The following is a 24,469-nucleotide window of genomic DNA, read 5'->3' on the forward strand; positions in this document are numbered from 1 at the left end:
TTTGAAAACTGCAAATAGAACTGTACAGTAAATCCCACAGCTGACTTCTCCGTTTTGCACATTTATATAATTAGCCAATAAAGAACCAGCTCCATTCCCACCATAATACCTAGCATTACATTTAAGAAGAATCCCAAATGATGTTTCAGTAGTGTATTTGTTAAATTGTATTATAGCCAGCATCAAAACATCCAAATCAGCTTCATTATGTTTTGAAGTATAGTATTTAACCTCTTAATGTTATCAAGAATAGATGCAGATTATTTTCGGGAATTTTTCTTTTTGAAGGAAACATAGCTGATTATAAAACCTCTAGAGGCTGTTTAAATGCATCCCGGACAAAGTGGAAAGGAGTATCCCCTGTATAATTATCAAAATATTCTTTAATAAAGTTTTCATAGGTGGTAATGAAAGTCTTATCTGAAAGCACAGAAATATTAAATCTCTAATGAGATTTCCTGTTATTGCTCTGCAGAATGTATTGATCTGACCAAACCGAGGCATGGTCAGAAATCAGAGTCGAGACAATTTCCGAATTAACCAACTGTTGAACCATACTTTTACTTGAAAATAAATAGTCAATTCTCATTTGAAAATTATTAGTGATGAAGATAAGGGTATTCTCAAAGATCTGGGTTGAAGAATCCCCAGGGAGACTATTTAATCCAGACTTCACAGTGGGGGAGCTCTGTGAAATTGTATTTTTGAATATCTTATGAGCACTGTTAAGAAACATTTAGCTAAAGAATGCCTAGCAAGAAAGGGGTCCATTAATGTATTCCATTCCCCACGTAGTAGGAAATTATCACTAGAACGTTGAAGTATTTTCTGTGAAATGCGTTTTCAAAAAAGTGGATCCGGATGAGTAGGGCCATATACGTTCATTTATTGAAAGGATATTATCCTCTTTTTTGCATTTAACCAAAATCCAGTCTCTCAGTCTTTTTTTTTTTTTTTTTATTGTCCTCATTTGCCAATTACCCTCATTATAAGAATCACCAGCCACCAAGTGTGTCGCAAACTGAGAAAAGAACTCAGGTTCTCGGGCTAACTCGCATACCATGACACAATTCACCAAATGGCGGAAGATAAATCCATGATGAGGGAAGCTAGTTAGCTTGATTACTCCATCGAAGAATCTTTTCAGCCTGAAGGGGCGAAACATTGAACAGTGAGACCAGCGTTCAAGATCCAAAGAGTAACATAGGCATAATCATAGGACCCGGGGAAACAAAAAACAAAAAAAACCAACAAAAAAAACCCCGGCGTTCCTATTTCCAGTTTAACAAAAGGTCCCAGAAAGCCACATTTTTTATGTTAACACGTCTAGCCAGGTCCAGCTTGGTTGTATTGTATAGGGATGTCAACCAATCGCCATGTGATGGAGCTGTGGCGTCTACCCAAAACCTACAAATTTGACGCCTTGCCAGAAGAATAGCGTAAAAAAGAAAAGATCTTGCCTGGCCCAGTATATCTTCGTCAATGCCAAAAATTACCAGTGACAGGGTAATGGGCACGGTGCAATTAAGTATAGACTCCATCGTGTCCTTTATTTTCTCCCAGAAAGTACAGATAGAAGGGCAATCCTTAAACATGTGTGTATCTGAAGCACCGAGGAGGTTGCACTTGTTACATCTCTATCCTGGCTGAAATTTTGATAGTCGTAAGGGAGAGAGGTATGCACGGTGAACGGTGAATAAGGGAGAGAGGTATGCACGGTGAACGGTGAAAAGATGGTTGCGCCTTAGCCAAGCGGGTTTAACTAATCTATGTAAAATAGTAAATGAAGTAAGCCATATTTGCTCACACTGTCGCCCCATCTCCTCTGCCCATAGTTGGTCAGGGAGGCTAAAATCTCCATCCACCTCCTCCAAAATACTCCAATACCAAAAATCCACCTCTTTGCCGCCCGCCTGCCTTACGACAAGCTGCTGTTCCAAATTACTAAATTTACCCAGCGGGACAGCTTTCCTAGCTAGAGCCCGGGCCCAACTATCGAGCTGCATATATTTAAGTCCTGATAGCCCAGGGCCGACCTTGTCGCGTAGTTCATCCCATGTCATCAATGCGTCGTTTACCAACAGCTCTCCCCACCTTACGAATCCAGCTTGTTTCAAGGGGGACGCCAACCCATCCCTCAAACACATTGGTGTACCCGGGGAGTCCCACACCGGAGCATAATTTGAAAAATAAGACAGCCCTATTTTCTTTTTAATCTGGGCCCAGATTCTGGCCATAGCTTGAAGAGACTTTAAATTAACCTTCTTAAAAAACTTTTGGTCTCCAAACTTAAACATAAATCCCTGAGAGGGTAGTTTCGCCCCAACCAACATGGCTCTAAACATTAAACCTATCGAGGAGTTAGATGGGGCTTTCAGAAGCATTCTAGAGTAGGATAATTGGAAAGCCCAAGCATAGTACTGCAAATCGGGTAATGCCAACCCACCCTTTTCCCTCCTCCTTCGTAATTTCTTCCACGCCAATCTGGTGGATTTATACTTCCAAATAAAATAATTAATTTCCCGCTGAAATTTGTCTATTTGTTTAGGATCAAAAGCAAGGGGAATAGTATTACATATGAAGGTAAACTTAGGAAGGATAGCCATTTTAACTAAATTAGTTCTACCCAGTGTAGATAGTGGGAGATAGGACCACGCTTTTCATTTTTTTTGGCAGTCTTTAAAGACCCGATCCAAGTTGGTTTGCGCTATGTTCCCCACATCTTGGGTGATGTGGATACCGAGATACCCCATTGAGGGCGTCACCTTAAGATGAGTATTGTTTATATTCCACACCATTATTTCGGTTTTGCTTGCATTAATCTCGTATACGGAGATCCGCCCGAATTCTTCTGCACGCTTAATTATGGTTGGAAATGCTAAGACCGGGTCAACTGTGAAAATAAGGATGTCATCCGTGTACAGGGCTACCCTCCTTTCCCACCCCTCGTATTTAAAAGAGGGGATATTAACTTCCTCCCGTAGGACTTGAGCAAAAGGCTCAATATACAAATTAAAAAGAAGGGGAGAAAGGGGGCAGCCCTGTCTTGTCCCCCTTGTAATATTTACAGGTTCTGACAAGGTATTGTTTACTAAGAGTCTAGCAGATGGAGCCTTATACAAAAGAGAGATCACTTGACAAAAATTATCACCGAAATTAAATTTTTTCAGTACCGCAGCCAAATAAGGCCAACTCACCCTGTCAAAGGCCTTAGTTGCGTCTAACGTGAAAGTAGCTAACGGCGGAGAGAGGCTAGAGGCAATATCAATGGCCCCGACTAAATCATGCGTAAGGTCAGCCAACTGACGGCCTTTTATGAAACCTTTTTGATCTTGATTTATTATTGAGGCTATGACCTTCCCCAACCTGGCTGACATAATAGCCGCAAAAATGTTATAGTCGTTATTAAGAAGTGATATTGGGCGGTATGATCCGCATTCGGTCGGGTCTTTCCCAGGTTTAAGTATCAGCACTATGATGGCATCACTCCATGATTTAGGAGGGTCATCCCCTTTTAACAGAATACTATTAAAAAGAACCGTCAGCGTTGGTATTATAGCTTCGCTCAAGGCACGATATAGTTCTGCTGGTAAGCCATCTGTACCAGCTGCCTTCCCTTGCTTAAGTTGCCCAATAACTTCTCTGACCTCTGCTTCTGTTATTTCCGAATCCATATAGCTGCTTTGGACCTGAGTGAGACTTGGCAGGGATATTTTATCTAACCAAGAATTTCTTGCAAAAAGATAGTCAGTGATAGCTTCTTTGTAAATGGCCTGAAAAAATTCCTGAAAGGCTCTCCCAATATCGGAGCTTGCAGATCGAGAGGATTGTTCGCCTTCCAGCTTTATCTCTCTAATGTATTTTTTTGTTTGATCTTCTTTTATTTTCCACGCTAGCATCCTCCCAGCTGCTTCCCCGAACTCAAAATGGGAATTCTTACTTGCCTCCCATCTACTAGCAACCCTTTCTTGTAAAATGCACTCCAATTGTGTTTTTAAGTGAACTAATTTTTCTTGCTGTCTAATTGAGCCTATAGAGGTACTAAGTTGTTGTTCAATAGATTTCATTTCAACTTCTATGTTTATAATCTTTTCCCTATATAACTTCCTTCTCCGGGAGGCTCTACATGTAATATTTCCTCTCCAAAATGCCTTCAGAGCATCCCAAACAGTGGGAATTGAGGTGGAATCTAGATTTACTTCCAAAAAAAACTTGGTTTCGGCTATAAGAAAACTAATTTCCTCCTCATCTTGAAGGATGGACCGGTCGAATGACCAAGACACGTGTCCTGCCTGCTGGCCAGCCTTCAAACTAAAACTAATTGAGGAATGATCAGAAAGGTGAGAGGGGAGATATGATATCTCCGTTAATAAATCTTTAAGGCAGTAACTAAACAAAGCATAGTCTATTCTTGATCTGTGCTTGTATTTAAGATTCCGAAATGAGACTCCCAATTTATTACCCGCCCTCTCCCTCCATATGTCGGCTAGACCCAGTTGTGCCATTATTGATAATAAAATTTGCCGAGATTTAGAGACCACGCTGGCCCTCAAATTTGGGGACTTATCGAGTTTTGGGTTCAGCACGACGTTAAAATCTCCACACCAGATAATAGGGTCGTTGACATTTAACAAATGATTCCGAATAAGGTCTAAATACGAGGGATCATCTTGGTTTGGGCCATAGTAGGCGACCAATGAGTATGTACTCTCACCTAATGAGGCTCTTAACATAAGCCATCTCCCACTCTGGTCCTCCTTATGCTCTAATATTTTAACATTGACATTCTTTTTAAAAATAAAGACGATCCCTCTTATATTTGCCGATTGATCAGTAGCAGCAAAATTATCAATCCATTTCTGATTTTTTAATATATCCGTGATCTCTGTTTTGAGAAGATCAGTCTCCTGTAAGGCAATGACCTGTGCGGGAGAGTCCCTTAGATATTGTAAAATACGATCTCTTCCAGCCTTACCGCGCAGGCCATTAACATTCCAGGATAAGTAATTCAAGGAACTCCTATCAAGCCTCTCGCCCCCTGTAAGTCCCGGAACCCGCTGGCCAAACCTACAACACAAATCACTGCCTCAGAAAACAAGATTATCTGAAAGTAAAGTAGTGACACCTCCCCCTTACCTGCCCAAAAAAAGCAGCCAAAGAAGGTTGGCTTTTGAGGATAATTTTTGTTTTTTTCCCCTTTCCCCGTTGCACCCAGTGCCCCATCCCTCTACCCCCTCCCCCCTCCCCTAGAGAACCCCTCCCAACTTAGACTGGCTAGCTGTGTGGCCAGTTTAACGTCGTCTGTCCGTCCTCCCCTCCCCCTCACACACCCGACGATACTAAGACTGCTTGTCGGAGAAATGAGGAATAATGAAGAATAAAAAATCGAATGATGGGAAAAATGAGAAGGCTACACTTCGCTTATAACTTTTAGCTTTGCAGTAATATTCATTAAGTGTGTGTTTTTTCTTTGTATTCTTTGTCTCCTGGATATACTATAAATAGATTGTGTTCGTGTTTTCCCCCTTTTTTTTTTTTCCTCTTTCTCCCATCGTTTCTCCCTTCTAATCTAAATGTATTTTCTATTCTCCTTATCCCATCGTTTCTTTATTGACTTTCCCCTCCCTTTTCCAACTATGCTTAAACGACCACCACCTCCCAAAAATGTTTTTTTTTTTCCCTCTTTTGAGTTTTTTTTTTCTTTTTTTTTTTAGGTGACCCCAAATTTTATACCTTAATTACTGATACTCTCTCTTTGAGCATCCCTTTTTTTTTTTGTAATCTTTACGCTAGGGCCCTGTATAGGAAATAGATGGATGTTCCAGCATCCGACAGAGGCCTTAATAGAGTCCAGTAATTGATCTGCTTCTACTGGCGATCTAATATTATACATTTTGTTATTGTACATGATCCGCAGAAACGCGGGGAACCTCATTTGCACCGTTGCGCCCAATGATCTGAATTTGTCCATCCTTTGGCCAAGTTCCCACTGTCTCTTCAACGTAGATTTGGAAAGATCGGACCGAACTTCATAGGAAAAATCTGGTCCCTGTAATGATTTGACTTTGAGAGCCAAATTTAAGATGGTTTCTTTCAAGGTATATGTATTAAAGTTAATCAAGATCTTCCTAGGTTCGGTTCTGCCGGGGTTTAACCGAAAAGGGTCTCTATGTATCCGCTGGATATCTTTCAACAGAGCCTCAGGTGTCTCAACTAGTTTTAGAGAGTCTTTTAACAAGGAGACCACAAAGCATTTTAGATCACCCCCTTCTTTACCCTCCGGAACCTTAAGGAGGCGAAGATTGTTACGGCGGGAGTAATTTTCCAGTGATTCAACTCTTTCCCGCAGAGCGTCCCCTTCCTTATGGAGATCTTGAATCTTTGCCTCTGCTGACTCCAAGGTGGTTTTAAGATTCCCCACCGAGCCCTCTAGAGATTCAGTTCTTGCATAAAGTCCGTCAACTTTCCTCTCCAATATTTCGCAAGCAGCCCTGATCTCATTCCGATTTCCATTGGAGATCTGAAACCCGTTCCTAATCTCTTTCCTCATAGAAGTCAGGATATCTTCTAATGACGATTCCCCCCCATTCACCACCCCGCCGCTGCGGTCTGACTCTGAGTGGAAGGTAAGGGAGAACTGGGAACCGCGGAATTCGCGACCCCCGATATAACAACTCCTGGTCTCATTATGTCACCTGCTCTGGGGGGGGGGGGGAAGTGTCGAGGACCTCACCATGCATATGCTGACCCTCTGTATTGGCCACCTCCACAGGGAAGAACGTTGGGGCCGGTGGATGTGCCTGTGCCGGTGAAAATAAAGAGGCTGGGATAGATTCGGCCATAGTGGTGGCTTGGGAAAGAGAAGGGGTGGAGGAAACAAGAGGGTGTATATCTAATACCTGAGGCAGCACATTGAAGAAAGAACGCAGTGAGGGGGTAATGCGACCTACAGTATGGTCCTTTTTTGCACCTCTCAATGGCCCCCTTCTCTGGGATATTCGACACGAATTTGAACCTGGGACTGCCTCCGCGTTCCTGAACTCTTGCCTTCGGCTAAGACTATGCCTACCCGCCTCCTCCACAAAGTCTACATCAGCCTCAAGGTTAGGACGTTGTTCTTGCCCGGAGAGCCCCCCCAAACTTTGTTGGATACTTGAGCCTCTGGAACCCTTTCCCTTCACTTTGCCGTTTGCTGCCTTCTTAGCCACTTGTTTCTTTACTTGAAGCTTACCAGGAGTCGAAGGAACACTCACCTTTCCTTTGACTTTATCACCCGCCCTACTTACACCTTCCACCAAACAGTTTTTATCAACTACCACCTCCGCCTCCGTTGCAGCGCCTCCGTCCTCCGACGACAACGTCCTCTCCGCAGAGTGAAAAAACGAGCTACGGAACTCTGGGCACTGACCGGCTACGGTGCTTGTTCTGCCCCCGCCGCTGGTTACCCGGAAGAGGCCGCGAGCCGCCGCTCTGCGGCCGCGCCTCAGCTCCACGGCTGCACGTAACCAGCGAGGCAGTGAAGCGGGATGGAGGGGCTGTAGGGGCTGCAAACCCGTACCGGGACACATTGATGGCGTGCTGGTGCTGGTGCTGGTGCAGATGACAAAGTACGCGGGGAGATGGTCCGGTATCCTGGAATCGTGGAGGGGCCTGCAATCAAGCTTGTCGAAACCTCCGACCTAAGAACACGAAAGAGAAGTGTGGTAAGAGTGGGAGTGAGGGCGCGGACACAGACATGTGCACCGCCTAGCCTGCGGCCGCCATGTTCTCCAGCCTCTCAGTCATTTTCTTGTGAAATAAAAGAAATATGCAAATTCTTGTGACAAAGTATAGCAACACCATTCTTATTAGAGATGGAGGAGGAGAAAAATAGTTCACCAACCCACTGCTTCTTAAGTTTAACAACCTCAATATTAGAAAGTTGTGTTTTTTGTAATAAAACTAGCAGTACCTTGATTCAGCGAGCGAAACCTGATAAGATTCTTTGCTTCTTAATAGGGGTTTTTAAACCTTTTAAATTTCAAGTAATAATTCTAAGCTTGATTACAAATAATGTGATTAAAAACATTTGACTTAATAAATGCATATTATGTGAGACTCCGTAGACAAATGTTTTTGCAAACCTAGATTGACAGCCCAATGCAACCCCAAAAGAGACGTCTGGTTCAATAGCCAGCTATCCTCTCAGAAAAAGAACTGCAAGAAACTCGAAAGGAGCTAGAGGAAGACCTATGCTCCAGAACTTAAGTTATTATATAAAAAAAGCCATCAGACAATACCATGATGACATTAAGCTAGCACAGGCAAAATTCAATGGGGAGAGGATTAATAAGGCTTCCAACTCCCCAAAATAATTATTCAAAATTGTGAAATTGCTCACTATGATTGAACAAAGCTCCCACACACATCACCCTTTGAAAGAGAGATGCAATGAGCTAGCCACTTTTTTTTTTTTTAAACAAAGTGGAAAACATATATAACTCACTACACAAGTGTTCCACTGACAGCACCAAAGTGAGGCAGGACACTTTTGGTAGGAATGGCCAACACCCCCAGCCCACAACAACCTGGACTTCCAATAGCCCCGTTATTAGGTACCTTCCCAACTTTGATCAAAGAACGCACGGGCCCCTCCTGAGTAACATTATATCTGGTTCTCCACTAGATCCCGCCCACCCCACCTTTTACTTCAGGGTGGGGATTCGATCCTCTCCAAAATGGCTGACCTTCTGTCGCTATCGCTAAGCACGGGATAGTGCGCAAAGAGTGGAAGCATGCTCTACTCAAGAAGCCTCAACTTGATCCCACGGTACTGGGGAATTTCCGCCCCATCTCACTACTACCCATTCTGGGTAAAGTTGCTGAGAAATATGTTAATAGCATCATCTCTCAGTTCCTGGAGGAGAATAACATCCTGCACAGGACTTGGGTGGGGTTTTGCCAAGAACATAGCACAGAGTCGGCCTTCCTAGTGATTACTGAGAAACTGAACATGATACTTGATATGGGGAGATCCGCAGCAATTTTACGTTTGGATCTCAGTGCAGCTTTTGATACCGTGGATCACAAGATCTTAATTCATGGACTCCGAGAGATAGGGATCTAGGATAAAGCCAATCAAAGGCTTGCCTCTTTTCTCAGTGACAGATCGTTCCAGTGTATGGAATCGGCCATCCTCTCAGATACTCTCCTTGCCCTTTACGGAGTACCTCAGGGCTTGGCACTCAGCCCAACCTTGTTCAACCTTTATCTGAGTCCTCTAGCACATAACGTGCAGGAGTTTGGCCTGTCAATTGTTTCCTATGCTGATGACACTCAGCTAGTGGTCTTAGTGTCAGAAGAGATGAATTCAAACCATCTGCAGATGGTACCATGCATGGAAAGAATAGCAAACTGGATGGCTAACTGTAGCCTAAAACTGAATGGCGACGAAACTGAGCTGATGTTGCTGGGCAATGGCCCAGGTCCATGGGCCGGGATCAGTTGGCCAAGGGGTTGAGGTCCATCCCCCACTCCTCAGCCATCCATAAAATCCTGGGGATATGGCTTGACCAGAGTCTCTCCATGGAAACACAAGCCAAAAAATGATCGGCAACCTGTTTCGGTATAGTACGGATGATCCGCAAGTTCATGGACCTAATCCCAGAACAGGCTCAGAAGACTGTGTTCTAGGGCCTAGTGGTCTCGCGACTAGATTACAGCAAATTCCTGTATCTGGGGTCTCCTAAGTATGGGATCAATAGACTACAGGTTGTCCAAAATGCTGCGCCCAGGACGCTCCTGAAGGGCCCCAGACAGGAATCAGTGAGATCTTCTCTGAAAAAACTGCACTGGCTACCTATTCAATCTAAGGTTAGGTTTAAAGCGCTTTGCCTAGCTAACTAAGCCATGCAGGGTAAAGGTCCTGCCCTGATAAAATTCCTCGTCTCCCCATATGTCCCGAATAGGTCCCTCAGGAATATACCAAAGATAAAGAGATCAAGATGGGGTGGGAGATCCTTCTCACAACAGGTCCTAAAGCTCTGGAACTCAATGACTACAGAACTGAGAATGGCAAAAAAATTAATGGTGTTTCAGGAAAAAACTTAAAACCTTGTTGTTCCCATGATTACCTATCTCCACCCACTGCCTCCTCTCTGTAGGGCTGGGAAGCCCTCGGGTAACCACACACTTTATACTTCCCATAAACATAAACAGACACTCCTATAAAAATAGAGAGAAGACAAAAAACAGGAAGGAGTAATAAGAATGAAAGAAAAGAAGTGGGGAACAATCCCCAAAAGACTAGCAAATACATGAATGACGACTGAGAAAAAACGAAAATTCCCTAGTCGCAGTAGTCGCAGTTGAAACAATACAGATTACCTGATTAAGTATTCATTGTTCTGTTCCAGATTCAGAGTGTTTTGCATGCTCAAGTAGCATTTAAGTGAGCCAAAAACTGGTCTGAATGCAGCAATCCCCTGAGTAACAGATTTAGGATCAGTAGACAATTCTACTTGCTGATCCAAATTACCATTGTAGATAGTCTGCCGGTATTGTAGGGAAGAGTATGGCAGTGGGTGTTGAAAGTCCAGGCCATGCAAATTACAATAAATTCCTGAAACACCCATAGGTTGTTGGGTACTCACAATTTACATATTGTTTCCCAAACTTACACAAATGTGAAAAGTTGATGTCAGTAAGTTCTTTTCATGGTGGCGCCCGAGAAAGTGTTTTTCCAAGAGAGAATTTTATTTGACTATTTACAAAAAAAAACGGATAAAAAAAATGATCACTTTGACATTTATGTTATTTTCTTTAGTGGATTGTCCACTACGAAGCTAGTAAAGTATACGTGGGGATTAGCAGCAAGCCTCAAAATTATTATTTTCATATATTTATGTGCACAACCCTTTAGTGCTTTAGGAATCTGAGAACATGTGTACATCTACATCAGTGTATAGATCGATGACAGTAGTAATCGATTTGTGCAGCATAATTATTATCATGCATATCGTGGTTCCCTATTTTCCTTGACTCTTCCTGAATCAGGTGTATCTGCTGGTTTAATAACTCGATTCCAAAATTGTGGAAATACATGTCTTTTTGTAGCTCCTTTCTTTAGATTTGAACAAAGCAATACTTGGCGACATTGTATAAACTCACTCCACATTGCTGCAGCACGTGGTGCTGTGAGTTATGCAACATTTCCATTCCTAAAATTTCAATCAGTGCAAATTGCACGTAAGCTCTTTGGATTCCAAGGTAAAAGGAAACTGTGCTGGGTGCTGCTGGCGAAAGAAATGCAATCACTCACAGCCATTCTAAATGCCACATTCCCTGTCAAAAGATGCCTCAGAACAGAAGATGGATTCTACTGCAAATGGTTTTCGACAGCCAGGGTTATAGAGAGCCTCGTCGATGCAGTGTGTCAGCAAACCCGTTTAGATTTTTTTTTCCATGTTCTGATCTGTGTATAGAACAAAAAATCTGCCATTCAAAAAAAGCCTGTCGGCGCCTGAGGAAAAATGCATTTACAAGGTTTCTGTTGTCCTCCTATCTCTACTATTTATGTATATTATGCTTTCTTTTATACACTTAACTATGTTCTGCCGAATATTTGCTTGCTGAAAAATATTAGGAATATAGGCAGCAAGATGGTTCGGGCTAAGAGGCTTACCTAGAAACACGGGAAATAGTGCACTTGGCCAATAATCGTGTGATCCTAGACAAACTGCTTCCTTGTAAAATTTAGTTTTCCTGTTCCTGTTCAAACTTCCCTTTCCCCACAATACGGCACATCGTATCTGAGCTGCAATGCAATTAAAACATGGTTTCAAATGATTTTAAAATTTGATGTGAATTTGCAGAATGTATTTTATGTTACGAAATGTTGCAATCACTGTATAACAGACTTAAACTTTAGAAAACGGGTTCTCTATAAAGCGCTGTACTGTTCCTTGAGGTTATACCCAACATAAAAAAAAAAAATTGATGGACTAATCTGCCTGCTGACAGTACCCACGAACTTCGTCACTTTTATTCACCAGAATGAGGCTAAACTCCCCTGTGCAAACATTTCAGCCTACTACCAAACTGATATGCATACATCTTAAATAGGGCTCCCAGTTTTATGGTATTTTTTTTTTTGCAAATTCCGTCTGTATTTATCCATATTTATTTTTTGCTGCTTTTGTCTGTATTTATCCATATTTATTTTGGGTTTTGTGAGAAAATTAAGCCGAAATTAGTTATATTTCCACATTATTTAACTGATAAATATGCACTCATGCTTGAATGTCTGCCATGTTTCAGTGCTGTGTACACCCGCAGAAGATAAATAAGTGCAAAGTTCAGTATCAACCTTGTGCATATCTACTGCTGTTTAAGCCTCTTTACTAAAATTCCTTTCTTTTTAAACCCATTTATCTATCAATCCACACATCTATTTGCCTGGCAGTGATGGCAGACAGTATTTAGAATTACTCAAAAACAAACCCAAATTCCGTTTTTACCAACATTTTAAAAAAAATACAGACACGAAAATGAATGTTTTCTGTCTGTATTCATCTGTAAAAAATCAGTAAAAACGGAAATCAGGGAGCTTTAAATAAGTGGAATTTTCTACCTCATGAATAAATCACACACTGTGCAATAAGTTCTTCTTCATGTCTGAGGTATATTACAGGAACATTCTTATGCTCCTGGCTGCTGTATAGTCCAACTCTAGAACTCTCTGAACTTTTGCTCGTATACTTTATTTATTGTTGTTACTCTTCAGGTTTACCCCAGGCCATTTTCCTAGTTATATATATTTATTCTAACTAAATAGGTTTAAGTTCCACGGAGCTTTTTACAACAGTGAAGTTAGAGTAATCCGTGATTAAGTCCATCAATTTTCTGAATTCTGCCCTAATGCTTTGTATGTAGATGTATCTTTTTCTTTTTATGTGGAACTCTTCGGAGTCCCAAATCATAATAAATAAACTGTTAAGCTTTGTATTGCATGGTGCTTTCATTTCTATGAGGTGGCTTTACGAAATATCATTAGATCAACACGTTAAAAATGAATATAGAGACAAACCTAATAATTTACCAGGATACATGAAATCACATTTATCATGAGGCATTTTCAATTTTAAGTCTAGCAATGCCCAAGCCTATTTGGCTTTGATAAAAACTAATAATAAATGAGAAAGTTTATTATCCAAGCCCACCTGAATGCCCTTCCACTGAGATGTGGAACTTAATCGTAGGCCGGAAACAGGCCGAGGAAAGCTACTTTTCATGTATCATTTCTGGGATAGAAGCCATCGTGCAGTTTTTCTTATGTGGTCAGTCGCTGCGGATAAGAATGCTTTTAAAACAAGTACTTGGCAATGGTGTCCTCGGCCATATAAATGAGGCCTTTGAACACCCTTTAAATGTAAATGAAACGTATTTTTATTAGATTGAATCATACAATTTGAGAGTGCAAGATAAGAGGACTGATCGTTCAATATTTTCCTATCCAGAGGGGAGGGGGTTCCGTTTAGCAAGGTTTAGTTCAGGAACAGTCAGTTATAAATTGTGCATTGGGTTTCTCTAGCCCTTCTTATATATATATTCTGCACCGTGTAACAACCACATTAAGGAAGCGGATATGTAAAAAAACAAATGTAATTTTCATTCCCCATTCATCAAATAAAACAATGTCCCCATGTACGGTATTGTTTCTTATTTGAAATGAGTTCTACTCATCATTTTTTTTTCAACATTACAGTTAGATTCTAGTTTTTTTTCCTTCTTTTTCCGTCATTTGCCTGAACATAGCTTCAAGGAGCAGCTAACAACTTTACAGAGATATTTGTTAGGTCTCGCCCACAGCCGTCTGTATCTATCTGTTGAAGGCCTCATGTCATCAAAACACACTCATGTACATACATGCATACAGTAAAAGAAGAGTGGACTTTTGGTCATACTCCTTCGATCTTTTTTCAAGTAACCATTGGCTAGGAGGGATGTCTGTCTGCCATGGCATACATGGTTACATATGTCTTAAAATAATTCCTTCTATAACCTCTTCACTATTCTGGCACTCCTGTCTTTGGGCCCATTTCCGTGCCCCTCTCAACTTCTTGCAGTTGGTCCTTGATTCCCCCACCGGATATTTGAGTGCACACACCTGTAGAGTAGCTTTGCAGATACTTGTTGAATAGCTTCACCAGCATTGTCAAAGACAAACTCTTCCAAAATAGACTCCATGCATGTGCACATGTGGTGGCCATTTTGTAATGGTATTTCAAAAAAGAGTCAACATTCCGGTAAAAGATAACCCCTATTCATACATGCACATGCTCGGCAGCCATCTTCAAATGGTCGTTCTTATATTATTGGAAAATCTGTTAGAAGATAGCCACTGTATGTGCATGTGCATATATAACAGGCCTCCTGTCCATCCTTATAAGCTGTGACCACGTTACACTGGCTTTAAATAACTCTATTGGCTAAAGAAAGAAGACATTTTTAAAACCCTTAGCTTGGTTGATAACACTACATAAACTCTTGCTAGACTACTGTAAGAAATGGTGGTATTACTTGAGGGGATGAGTACCCACCTCAAATAACCACAACCCTTGTCAGTCACTAAATTAACCTGAACTCAACCCCCTGGTAGCTATGCAGTACCAAAACAGTAATATTCAAAACGGAACACAAATATCCCAAACAAATCTGGAAAAATAGAATACATTTTAAGAAATAGAATTTCACTAAAACTACAAAAATCCAATGAGAAAACCACACTAATACATTTTTTAAGATGAAATGTTATATTAGCTCCAAAAAGTGTTGATTGCGAACCACGGTCATCTGGTTGCACTTGACCAGTAACTAGGGTCAAGTTAAGGCCTACTGCGATGAAGTGCACATCAGAAACAGAAACCAAGTTTGAGCCAGTCAGACGTTTTACTTTTATGGTTTAAATGTTTTTATTAATTTACAAAAACAGAAAACATAGCCACATACAGACATCTGTCGTCATGGGATGCGATATGAATACCACCATGCTCGGTGGCTGTGGAATATTACTCAACTGTACGTGGCCCCCTGTGCCATGATATACATAAAATAACCAATAAAACACCTCCCCCCTCCACTTCTCCTACCCCGCATGCCCCACTTAAGCTATATATAAACCCTCCAATTAAACCTTTAGCCATCCGCCTGCTCCACCTCCGTGAGCCGAAGCAGCCTTAAATATCTGGGGCAAGTGACTTCTCGGAATTCAGTAGCCAGCAATGACAGGAATGGTTGCCACAACTCTCCATATTTAGTTCCCTCACCTGCCAGGGTGAGCGCTAGCTTCTCCATCCCTAGGACATACCACAGGTGATATAGCCAACCCGTAAAAGCTGGGGGAGTGGGAGTGCGCCAATGTGCGAGAATGTTTTCTGTCGCAGACCCTAGTGCAATAGCGATCTGTCTGCCTATACGCGATTTTAGTGGATAGGTCAAGGGATTGGGGAGACCCAATAGGACATAGGCCGGAAAGCGCGGTATCTCGGTCTCGAGGTGCTTATCCACCTCATCCAGCACCTGCGTCCAGTATGGTTGAATGTGTGCGCACTCCCAGAGTAGATGTACTAGGTTGCCCACTTGTCTACAGCCTCTCCAGCACGTCGCCTCTCGGGTATGGTCCATGTCGTGCAAACGTTCCAGGGTGTAGGACCAGTATGTCACTATCTTTGTGAATGCGTCCGTGAGTCCTATGTGGTATGCAGAATGCCTGGCACTATAGTATATTCCCTCCCACTCTTTATGTGTTAGAACTCTGCCCAACTCCCGCTCCCACCGTTCCCTGCTGGGGTTTTGATTGTGCACATGTATCAGCTGCAGTGTCTTGTAGAGGTCCGATATGAGTTTTCGGTCTGACGTACGCGTGAGAAGCCATCTCTCATAGGAGGAAAAGCACCTATCCGCCCCTGAGCGGATCTGCGGCTGGAGCGCCCAGTGCCTCACCTGAAAGTACGGAAGTCTTTCTGCCTCCTGAAACCCAAATTCTTGCTTCATGTGGGCAAGCGAGTGAACCCCGTCTGGGCCATACATGTGGTACAAAAATCGGCACCCCGTCGCTTTCCAGCCCGAAAAAGCTACTTTGTCCAACCCCGGAGCAAAATCAGGGTTGTCCGTTAGGGGAGTGAGCGGGGAGGGAAAGGTTGTGAGTTCATGTTTAGCGTTAGTGGCATCTCACACTTCTAGGGGGACTAGTGTGATGTGTGAAGCATAGAGGTTAGGAGGCCTATGAGGCTTGCGTAGGAACGGAATTTCCTGCAAGGGACAGGCCGCCACTGCCTGATCCTGGAATAGCCAATGTTTCTCGGATTCCCATCTACTCCACTCCACCAGGTACCGCAACTGTGCCGCCTGGAAATAGAGCTGGAGATCCGGGACACCCAGTTATCCGAAATCTGGAGCGAGCACCACCAAAGCACGTCTCATTCGTGGTTTCCGGCCATTCCAGATAAACTGGGCCAGCTCGGATTAAGTCCGACGAATCCAATCGGCTGGCGGTTGTAGAGGTATGGTGCGGAAGAGATAAAGACTCTGCGGTAGAATAGTCATTTTCACCGCCGCCTCCCAACCCAGCCATGACAGGGGGTAGTGTTTCCACCGGCCCAGATCCCAACGGATTTGCCTGCACAGTATCGCATTGTTGACATCAAACACTGCTGGGAGAGATGGAGCCAGCTGGATCCCCAGGTAAGAGATCGCGTCCGTCGCCCATTGGATGGGGAGTATGGATTGTAGGTAATCCCGAGTGGGTCGTGACAAGGACAGATCGAGGGCCATAGACTTGTCCGTGTTCACCTTAAATCCCGCGACTCGGCCAAAGGCGTCTAGTTCTGCCATGCACGCCAGCAGCGCGGACCTCGGTTCAGTGAGTGATATCAGCACATTGTCTGCATATAAGCTAATAGTGTGGGTAAAGCCCCCGAATTGAACCCCCTGTACCTTCGGGTTTTGCCGTATTCTTTGAGCTAACAGTTTCATATAAAGTGCAAAAAGGAGGGGGGATAATGGACATCCCTGTCTCGTGCCTCTCTCAATATGGAAAAGGGAGGAAGTGTAGCCATTTACTCTAACCGCTGCGATGGGAAACTTATAGCAGTTGAATATGTACGTGCGAATCCCTAGCACCTGCTCGAAATATGGCCAGTGTACCCGGTCAAATGCTTTTTCGGCATTAATAGCCAGCATCATGAACTCTCCTGGCACTCGAGTAGCTTTCTCGATAAGGTGCAAAACTCTTTTGGTGTTATCTGCCGTTTGCCATTACGGGATAAACCCTGCTTGATCTGGGTCAATGAGGCTAGTCATGTAGGGGCCAAGACGGGAAGCCAGGATCCCCGTGTATAGTTTGAAGTCTATGTTGAGGAGGGAAATTGGGCGGTATGATCCACAGCGGGATCTGTCCTTTCCAGGTTTGGGTATCACCGCCATAGAGGCTTCCAAAAGATCCCCGGGTATTGCCCCTTGGGAGGCAAAGGAATTAAACAACCGGGTGAGTATCGGGGCGAGCACGGCGCAATACGTCTTGTAAAAAATCGCGGAAAAACCGTCTGGGCCGGGGGCTTTCCCCAGCTTGAGACGAGATATAGCTGCTATGACTTCCTCTTTCTGAATTTCCCTATCTAGGTGGTCAGCTTGAGCTGTAGTCAGTGTAGGTAAAGTAACGGAATCAAGGAAGGCCACCCCCTCCGAACCGTCCAGCGAGTCCCCTGTGTAAAGAGTGGCATAGAAGTCCCGAAATGTCTCCGCTATAGCCCCGTCCTCAGACACACATGTGCCGTCCACTCGGGTGATATTCTTGATCCCACGCAGCTGATGGACTTCCCGCAACTTGTGAGCAAGTAGAAGTCCGCATTTATCTCCCCCGTTGTAGTATGCATGCTTCAGCCGTAATGTCGCATATTCCGCTCTATCCTGATCCAATGCTGGTGGTGCACGGCTTTAAGCTGTCGCCACACCCTCAGGGCTCCTGTTCTCTGGTGCATCTGCTCCAATTCCCGGGTCCGCTGCATGAGGTTGTCTCGTTTACGTCCGCGCTCTCTATTGTCTGCCACCGACAAAGCTATAAATTCCCCTCGGATTACTGTTTTCAGGGCCGCCCATTGTGTTGCTAATGTGGTGTCGGGATTTGCTTTGAGTGAGATGTATTAGTCTATAGCGTGTCGTATGTGTTGAACAATGTCCAATCGATGTAGAAGAGTGTCTCTAAGTCGCCTAACCCTGACCGGTCGCGATGTGGGTGGAAGGGCGAGGGTGGCCAGAACCGGAGCGTGGTCTGACAAAGCTGCCACTCCAATCTCCACTGTCCTCGTAAGTGTGCGTACAGAATCAGACGTTAAGAGATGGTCCAACCGAGCGTATGTCTTGTGGGCGTTAAAGTAGAATGAGTATTCTCTAGCGTGAGTGTGAAAGCTGCGCCATAGTTCCCAGAGCCCCAGGTCTCGTATATGTGCAATCCCTTCCGCTAATAGAGCCCCTTTGTGGTGAGTGCGTTGGCTAGATCTGTCCTTGTGGTTGTCAAAAACAAGGTTCAAGTCACCCCCCAGAATGATATTGCGATCCGTCGTGGCAGTAGCCTCTACAAGAGCGGAGTGCAGAAATCGTTCCTGGTGTTCATTCGGGGCATATAGGGAACCAAATGTGAATGTCTGTCCCCCCAAGGCGAAGCGGAAGACCAGTAACCTCCCCCTGATCTCGGTCACTCTATGAAGGATTTCCCCCCGGAACCTCTGAGCCACCAATCTCGCCACTCCCGCCGTCTTAGTAGGGGCAGAGGAGAATAATTGTGTTGGAAATTTCCGGGACTTAAGACGGTGGCAATCTCTCAATAGTAAATGGGTTTCCTGTAAAAGGTACAGGTCCGCCTGGGAGTTTTCCAGACAGGACAGGACAGCCCTGCGCTTCACCGGATTATTAAGACCCATCACATTAAGGGTAAGGACCTTAAGCGTGGTGATAGGCATATGTATGATCCCCTGAAAATTGCTGCCATAAGCGGACACCCTTCATATCCACACCTGCCATCACACCCAACAGTCGCCGAGGGTGTGTGTGGGCGCCAACAATCCTTTGAACTGTACAGAGAAGGTGAACGCGGAGCATCAGAATCCCTCCCCAAACAAACCCCAAATAACTCCCTTTCAAAAACAGGTCGCAACCAGAACATAGAACCCTTAGTCCATCACTCGTCAGTGATCGGTAAGAAAGCATCTGGGAAAGATCACCCACAGTGAAATGGAAGCCCCCCTCCTGCCAACGATCCAAATGTTAGGAGCACAGGCAGTTGTTATCAAACATTGTGCAGAGTCAGACAGGATCGGGACTGGATAGTTCTGTGGAGACGGCCTCCAGAGCTGATCTCTGACTCTCTGCGATTTCTGCCGCTGGGGGCCTCTTGGGGCGACGCCTGCAGCTCTGTTGGCGCCATTGAGCCCTGGATTTCTCAGGCCCTGATTTAGGTGGCTCCCCGCCGGTCTCCTCCTCCGGGGGGTCAATGCCCAGGATCGTGCAGGCTTCCGACAAGGAGCGTAATTGGTACAGCTTTTTGTCTTTACGGAACACCAGCCGGAAAGGATGACCCCCTCTATAAGGGATGCCGTGCTGTTGAAGGTGTATAGTGACAGGTTTGAAAGTTCGCCGCTTTTGTAACATGAGTGCAGATAAATCCTGATACAGAACCGGGGCCTGTCCCTGAAACTATATGGGCTGCAGTTGGCGTGCTTTCTGGAGGATGGTTTCATTAGTGCGATAGTCCTGGACACACACTAAGATGTCCGACGGGGAGGCCGTTGGCACCCTCGGGGTCCCACTCTGTGAGCGCGATCTATTTGGATCTCAGTCTCAGACGTGCTGCCCAAAATGTGATTAAAGAGCTCTGTGTGTAGGCGAATAGGTCTTTCGATACTTCATCCGCTTTCACTCCTCTAATCCGAATATTATGGCGACGGGAGCAGTTTTGCAGGTCTTCAAGGTGAGTGTGGAGGTCTACTTGTTGATCGTGGAGCCGGATGATCTCTTGCTGCAGCTCCAAAATCTCTACGTCTCGCCCATCGCCTTTGCCCTCCAGATCTGCAACCCTCTCTCCAATGGAATCCACATTGCGACGGACCTCCTTTTAGTTCCGAGGTGAATTCTTGCTTGAATGTGCGGATGTCCTCCCTCAATGCGCTAAACATCGATTCAAGGAATGCCCTGGTAACGGGCTCTGCTCCACCTCCCTCCGTCGCTGTTCCCCCTGAGGCACCAGCCCCCGCATCAGAAGCCATCTGTCCGGCCGGACCCTGGGCAAACAAATCCTTAATCGACCTGCCCTGTCTCTTCTTGGTTGTGGGCATAGCCCACCTCGTCTGAGCCTCAGGGAGTGCGTTGGGGTCCAGGCGCCGCCGTCTCCACTCCCCTGCAGATGGCGTCACTCGGCCCAATCCGTCGGCTCAGGTTAGGACATCGGCCTCCAGGGCCAGGAGGGTGACCAGGACACCTCTCTATTCCCGGGTGGCGTTGCTATGCGTGCCCTGTCCCTGTGGGCAGCCGTGTCGCTGGGGCAGGTATTGGACCACACAGCACCAGCCCCCACCTGTCCCCTTCCTGTCGTTGGGCCCATCTCTCGGTAACTGTTGCACCCCCGCTGGTCCCGCAGACGTTCAAACCTTCCTCCTCTATGGGGCCTGCCTCCAGTTCGGATCAACCACTCGGGTCAGACTACCGGCTCGTGGTGCCGTGGCACTGGGGGACGGCCCGTTGTATCAATGCCCTGCTCTGATCAGGGCCCCGGGACCATCCCCTCCTATCTCAGTAGGGCTCTCTCCCCGCAAACCTCCGCCTCAATGCCGAGGAATCTTCAGGCGGTGTGTCTTGCGCGCCCCATGTGCTGTGGCATAGCTTCGTCAGACCGCCGCCATTCTCCAGCTGCTACCGCCTCTGATGTGGAGGAGGCCCACTCGCCGATCCCCACAGAAGCTCCGGTCGACCAGTCCCCCCACGGGAGGTCAGCGCCGCCGTGTCCGAGTAGTGTCAATGTGTGTGGGGGTGGAAGGAAGAAGGGAGACATGGGGCCCACTCACCGGCTCAACCATCATCGTCAGAGGAGCCCTCTTCTCCACCGCCGCCGCTCTGCGGGACGCTGCTTCTCCGCTTCCACGTTGGGTGCCTCTGTCTGACGCCTCTGAGCCGCCGTCTCTGCTTCTGAACCGGCAGCCGCTCCTTCCTTGCCGGCCGCCGTCACAAGGCCAGGGCCCCGCCTCTCAACGGTCTCATGCTCTGGCTGACTGTCGGCCCTCTGCGCGGCTGTGCCCCGGTGACGCCTCTGTCCTCCCTCACAGCGGGCCGTACTGGAGCTGGAACCAGCCACAAATCGCCCGCGGCAATCTCGGGACTGCGCCGGCCCGTGAATTCTGCACTGTGTGCGCCAATGACGGTCCGCGGACCGGTGCTATAGCGATCGTTGGCGGGAGCACTAGAGCAGTACGTCTGCTCACTCCGCCATCTTGACTCCGCCCCAGACGTTTTACTTTTAGACTCTGATGTTAACATCAAAAATCCTCCGCAAAGTCATTGAGCTTTATCTGGAAATGTCAGAGCTGGAGAAATTCGAACTTCCTGCCCAGAGAAGGTTTGTCACTGGCTGAATACTTTTCATGCCTTCGCTGGGTGAGGATTTCCCACCTTTGAGTCACCTTTTTTGAGCTATTTTTCCAGTGGGGTGGATACCTTCACTGTGGGGTCCTGCTGGATTGGAGTTGCTGCTGTGGAAAAGCTCAGAGTGGAAGCAACTTTAATATTTGGCCCAGCAGCAACTCATCTTCGTCCGATCGGCTAGGTGGAGTACACTTTGACACCAGCCAAGAATACAGGGCCTTTATGAAAGCACTTGGGTTTAAGGCTACCCTCAGCAGAGGCCAGCACCAGGGTCCAGGACAGATCTGGTTGCAGCTGGTCAGCTGGGCAGTTGCAGAAAAGGCCTCTGCTACAGAAAAAATAGCGTTTAGGGTATTTTCACTGCAAGAACATGTTTAGCATTAAGGGCAATATGTAGGTAATTTCTATTTACCGATTCCTAAATACCGAATTTTACCGATTCGGTATTTAAGAATCGGTAAATAGAATGTAGGTAAAAAATCTGTAAATTTTACCGATTCGGTAATATTCGTTATTACCGATTCGGTATTTACCGAATCGGTAATAAGGCATACCTTCCCATTCATTCCTATGGGCCTGGAGGCCCATAGGAATGAATGGGAAGCCATTCACTATTACCGATTCGGTAAATACCGAATCGGTAATAGGGGGAGCATATTCAAGGGTGGCAGGGTGTCACATTGACACCCTGTTGCACCCCTGAATCGTGCATGTGTGCACATGTGCCGCACATACATGCCCTAAGGGCATGTATGTCTGCCACATGGCACTTTTAAAAAAGCACAAAATTGCTTTTGAAAAGGTATTCGGTATTTACCATCAACTTGTAGTTGGCGGTAAATAACAAATCCTTAAACCAAAAATGCACTCACTTAAGTGCTCCCTACATAGGATTTAAGGATTTGGTAATTTACCGATTCGGTATTTTACCGATTTCTTAAAATACCGATTCGGTAAATTACCGAATCCTTAAAACCTGCCTCCTACATTGGAAAGGGCTAAATACCGGTCGGTAATGGGAAAATTACCGATTTTCAGCCGTTACCGACCGGTATTTAGCTATCTACATATGGCCCTAAATCTCTACATGTCCTACTTTTAAATCCCGCACTGTGTGACTTATGGGCGGTAAGGCCTACTTAGGAGTGACTTGTTATTATTTTATAAACAAAGGCTTAGGCCTGTGAAAAGGAGTTATTTTGACAAGACAAATGTGTGGTTTAAACCTACACAGCCAGGCTACACATGGCAGGCCAGCAGTCATGCTCACTCTGTCAATGTAGTGGAGGGCACAATGGGTGCTGCAGTTCATTTGTGACATTTAATTTAAAGGCCCTGGGTACACTTTGTATCAAATACTAGAGATTTATAGGCAAGTTAAATATGCGTGCTTAGCGTATGTCACTCTCATCATGTTGAAAGGGGCAGCACACAAATTTACCACTGCTTAGCGGAGGTGAAGTGCTCAGAGTTATATAGCTAGCAAAAACAGGCAAGGCAACAATCTGGGGGTACGCCACGCTAAATGTGGTAATTTCCAACAACTACTTTTCAAATTGTTTATCTCTTGTGCTTTTACCAGAAGCTTTTGGTATGCCACTCAAAACTCTTCTGCCTTTAACCTGACACTCTATGACCACATTATGTCAGCATTAAATCTCCCCATTGCCACCTTGCTAAAAGAACAAGTATGAAAATGCTGTGCTTTGTCCCTAAAACTGTAGGTGCCTGTTTTCCAGCTACATTTCCAAATTGTTTCACACTTGTGCTTCAACTATGAGCCTGCGTCCTGCCAATTAAAAATCTTCTGTCATTATGGGTGACACACTAGGATAAAACCAGTGGAAGGCCATTTCATGTGCATGACTTCTCCCTGTAGAATTGTTTACTAATTTACCTTCGATGATCAATAACTTTCTTACTTTTGGAAAGCCTGAAAAACAGACCTGTTTTAGCTAGTGTGTCGGGAGCCTTGTCTCCTGTGAGTATTGAAATGTGTACCACCACATTACCATGTTGTTCTACTGGTCAGATGCCTAAGACAAACTAATACCAAAAATGACGTTCCTCTAAGGACTTTGCCTATTTCACTCAAGGATTTATCATCTCATGTTGGCAAATTGAATGAGGGATCATTCTAACAGGCACTATTTATTATCTGTTTCATTGACAGTTCCTGGACCATCAAGACTTTTCTCCATCCTGACTGTATCAGTTCCCAATGTGATCTGTGACTACCATGTTGTAGCATGTAGTGTCTTACAAGATACCCCAATAAAATGAATGAAAAATATCTCACACTTTTCAAACAAATTCCAATAATTTGAGACTTTCGGTGGCCTCCATCGTTTCTGGGGGTTTGGGACTGTTTAAATAAAGGTCTTTCTCTTAGTAACAGCTTATTGCGGTTCAAGGAACTCCCTGATCTGAAGAACTGAAGTATAGATTATGTGCCAGTTCTGTTTCCTCCAAGCTGGTGTCCTTCAGCATCTGAACTATTGTGATGTGGAGCTGCTCAACTGCTTGCAAATTGATAACCAGTTTCCGTTGGTACTTGGAGCCTTTGCACCTCTATGAATGGTGCACACGACTTTACCATTGATCGGGTTTTGACAGACATAAAGTGGACACTGAAGTGTTTTATCGGTCGGTTTGATGTGACCCCTGCTACGTTTGTTAAGGAAAAGTCTAGCAGTCATGTTCTTGAGGAAGGGGAGCAGCGTGTATGATATTGGAGTAGTCAATCTGTGTAATGTGTGGGGGAATGGAGGACTATTTGAAGGAGAGATTGCTGAATCTTTAT

The 24,469-nt window shown here is 45.0% G+C and overlaps 1 protein-coding gene across 1 annotated transcript in view; it reads left to right on the plus strand.

The window, feature by feature from the left end:
• AUH (AU RNA binding methylglutaconyl-CoA hydratase) overlaps window positions 1-24,469 on the plus strand; it is a 536,927-nt gene that overhangs the window by 106,805 nt on the left and 405,653 nt on the right. The window lies entirely within an intron of this gene.

This window comes from Triturus cristatus, chromosome 2_1 (genome assembly GCF_964204655.1).
Source record: "Triturus cristatus chromosome 2_1, aTriCri1.1, whole genome shotgun sequence".
Lineage (NCBI taxonomy): Eukaryota > Metazoa > Chordata > Amphibia > Caudata > Salamandridae > Triturus > Triturus cristatus.